Source organism: Microcebus murinus, chromosome 12, assembly GCF_040939455.1.
Source record: "Microcebus murinus isolate Inina chromosome 12, M.murinus_Inina_mat1.0, whole genome shotgun sequence".
Taxonomy (NCBI): domain Eukaryota; kingdom Metazoa; phylum Chordata; class Mammalia; order Primates; family Cheirogaleidae; genus Microcebus; species Microcebus murinus.
In genome coordinates, this window is record NC_134115.1 from 10,133,600 (window position 1) to 10,137,012 (window position 3,413).

General features: G+C 43.3%; 1 non-coding gene across 1 annotated transcript; it reads left to right on the forward strand.

Moving 5' to 3' along the window:
• The first annotated feature begins 3,310 nt into the window (after nt 1–3,310).
• LOC142874661 (U6 spliceosomal RNA) lies at nt 3,311–3,413 on the forward strand. Its single transcript, XR_012922317.1, has one exon. It is a non-coding gene; the product is annotated as a U6 spliceosomal RNA (small nuclear RNA).

Below are 3,413 nucleotides of genomic sequence, written 5' to 3' on the forward strand. Positions count from 1 at the left end.
AATGCTTAGTAACTGTTGAGTAACTGTCCATTGTGACATCTGGACATTCCCAAGGTCACATAATCTTCCTGCATGCAGGTAATGGGGGGGAGGACAGTGGAGGATGGAGAGGCATCAGTGAACACTGAGTGGATGAATTGCGAACATGATCTCTCTCTCTCTCTGTCTCCCCCCCTCCCTTTCTGAGACAGGGTCTCACTATGTTGCATAGGCCGGTCTCAAACTCCCAGGCTCAGGCCATCCTCCCGCCTCAGTCTCCCAAGGACCCAGGTGAATATAATTTCTAATCCATCAAGTTTTTGCTTTTATTAGACATGGGCAAAGTGCGAAGGAGAAACTGAGGCAGTTGAATAGATGGGAGGCAGACCCACGCTCCCTACACTTGCCCAGAATGCGGAGAAGTGGGCTGGGGCTGCCTGGCTGTGCAGATTCTCTGCCTGACCCATGCAGCTGTGCTTGGAACTCCATCACCACCTTGGGAGGTTCTTGCAGCAATCACCGAAAATTTTACTGAAATAATCATTTGCCCAGAATGGAGTCTATTGGGCAAATAGTGTGATTGAGGGCTACTAACTTCTGAGAATTGTGGTAACATACACATAACATAAAACTTACCATTTTAACCTTTTTTAAGTATGCAGTTCAGCGGCATTCAGTACGTTTACACTGTTGTGTGATCATCATCACCTCCTCCCATCTCCAGAACTTTTTCATTTTCCCAACTCTGCCCATTAAACACTAACTCCCCAGCTGATGAACATTTGGGTTGCTTCAGCCTTTTGCTATTGTGAATAACACTGCTGTGAACTTGGATGTACAAGAAAGCTAACCTAGTTAAGCAAAAATTAATAAATACAGAAACCATTAGATATGTTTGATATTATGGAATCTTCAGTAGGGCGACCACGTAATTTACCAGCCAAGTGTGGTCACTTCTGAGACCACTGCTAATAATTCTGCGGTGACAACAGGCATATACTAGGACTGTATGGGGCAAACTAGGCTACAGGCTCATCCTCATCTTTTGGGATGGAATGGCAGCGTTTTGGTGTGGTTAATAATAAACACAGATGGGCTGGCCATGCGCGGTGGTAATCCCAGCACTTTGGGAGGCCACGGCAGGAGGATTGCTTGAGGTTAGGAGTGTGAGACCAGCCTGAGCAATATAGCAAGACTCTGTCTCTACAAAAAAAAAAAAAAAAGGAAAAATTAGCCAGACACGGTGGCATGCCTGTAGTCCCAGCTACTGGAAAGGCTGAGGCAGGAGGATCAAACTGGGAAGTTCCAGCACAGTTGTAGACATGGAAAAAATTTTTGTTGATTGATGGAATGAATGAATGGATCGAATACTCGAAAATAAGGAAATAAGGAATAAGAAAAGGTCTGTAGAAGCACCAAATAGGTCAGATTGACTTAATTTTCTGACAAGAGTGAGGGAATTTGATTTATCTCATTATACCTGATAACATGCCTGCCTCGGGGTACTCATGAAGAACTTCATCTAGGAGTGTGCAATCTTTTGAGGCTTTCTTAGAAATGCCCCCAATAGTCTATAAGTAACTGTCATCAAAGGACAGTTTCACGGCTGAATAATTAAGGCTCCATCAGCAACGCTTAAACTATGGTAATAACTGGTCAGTATTTAGTCCATAGATTCATGTGAAAAAGAAAAAAAAGATTTAAAATATTATCTCCTAAACCCACAAGGACAAATAATGTATGGTTCCACTTATATGAGGCACTTAGAGTAGTCAAATTCATGGAGACAGGAGGTAGAATGGTGGTTGCCAAGGGGCTGGGGGAGGGGGAATGGGGAGTCTTTGTTTAATGAGGTCAGAGTTTCAGTTTGGGAAGATGAAAAAGTTCTGGAGACGGATGGTGGTGATGGTCGCACGACAATGTGAATGTACTTAATGCCACCAAACTATATACAAACAATGGCTAGCCTGGTGTGGCGGCACGCACTTGTAGTCTCAGCTACTCGGGAGGATGAGGCAGGAGCATGGCTTGAGCCCAGGAGTTCGAGGCCATGGTGTACTGTGTTCACACTTGTGATTGCCCACTGCATTCCAGCCTGGGCAGCACATTGAGACCCTGTCTCAAAAACAAACAAACAAAAAAAGGTTAAAATGGTAAATTGTGTGTTATGTATATTTTACCACAGCCACAATAAACAAAAGAAACACACCGTGTCTCCAGAGAAAGGCCAGGCCCGGCGCCACCTGAAGTGCAGCTCAAAGGAAGTCCCTTCCTTTCATGTCTTCCTGAGATGTCAAACTTGGTCTTTTGAGCTGAGAAAACTCAGGCTCAAAAGAGTCAGGATACTGATAACTAGAATATACTTAGAACTCACGAAAATTAGGAAGAAAAAATCAAATAACCCCATTAAAAAGTGGGCAAAGTTACAAGTACATGAATGGGCCTAAAAAGGAAAAATAAAAAAAAATAAATAAATAAAAAGTGGGCAAAGGACTTGAACAGAAATTTTTCTAAAGAAGACAGAAGAATGGCCAACAAACATATGAAGAAATGCTCAACATCTCTAATCATCAGGGAAATGCAAATCAAAACCACAATGAGATATCACTTAACCCCAGTGAGAATGGCCTTTATCAAAAAATCTCCAAACAATAAATGCTGGCGTGGTTGCGGAGAGAGAGGAACACTCCTACACTGCTGGTGGGACTGCAAACTAGTTCAACCTCTGTGGAAAGCAATATGGAGATACCTTAAAGCGATACAAGTGAATCTACCATTTGATCCAGCAATCCCATTGCTGGGCATCTACCCAAATGATCCAATGACACTCTACAAAAAAGACACCTGCACTCGAATGTTTATAGCAGCACAATTCATAATTGCAAGGCTGTGGAAACAGCCCAAGTGCCCATCAATCCAAGAATGGATTAATAAAATGTGGTATATGTATACCATGGAGTACTATTCAGCTCTAAGAAACAATGGTGATATAGCACACCTTATATTTTCCTGGTTAGAGCTGGAACCCATACTACTAAGTGAAGTATCCCAAGAATGGAAAAACAAGCACCAGATATATTCTCCAGCAAACTGGTATTAACTGAGCAGCACCTAAGTGGACACATAGGTACTACAGTAATAGGGTATTGGGCAGGTGGGAGGGGGGAGGGGGGCGGGTATATACATACATAATGAGTGAGATGTGCACCATCTGGGGGATGGTCATGATGGAGACTCAGAATTTTGGGGGGAGGGGGGAAACGGGCATTTATTGAAACCTTAAAATCTGTACCCCCATAATATGCCGAAAAAAAAAAAGTGTCAGGATAAAGTGCTCGCTTCGGCAGCACACACACTGAAACTGGAACGATAACAGATTAGCATGGCCCCCGCGCAAGGGTGACACGCAAATTCGCGAGGCGCTCCATATTTTT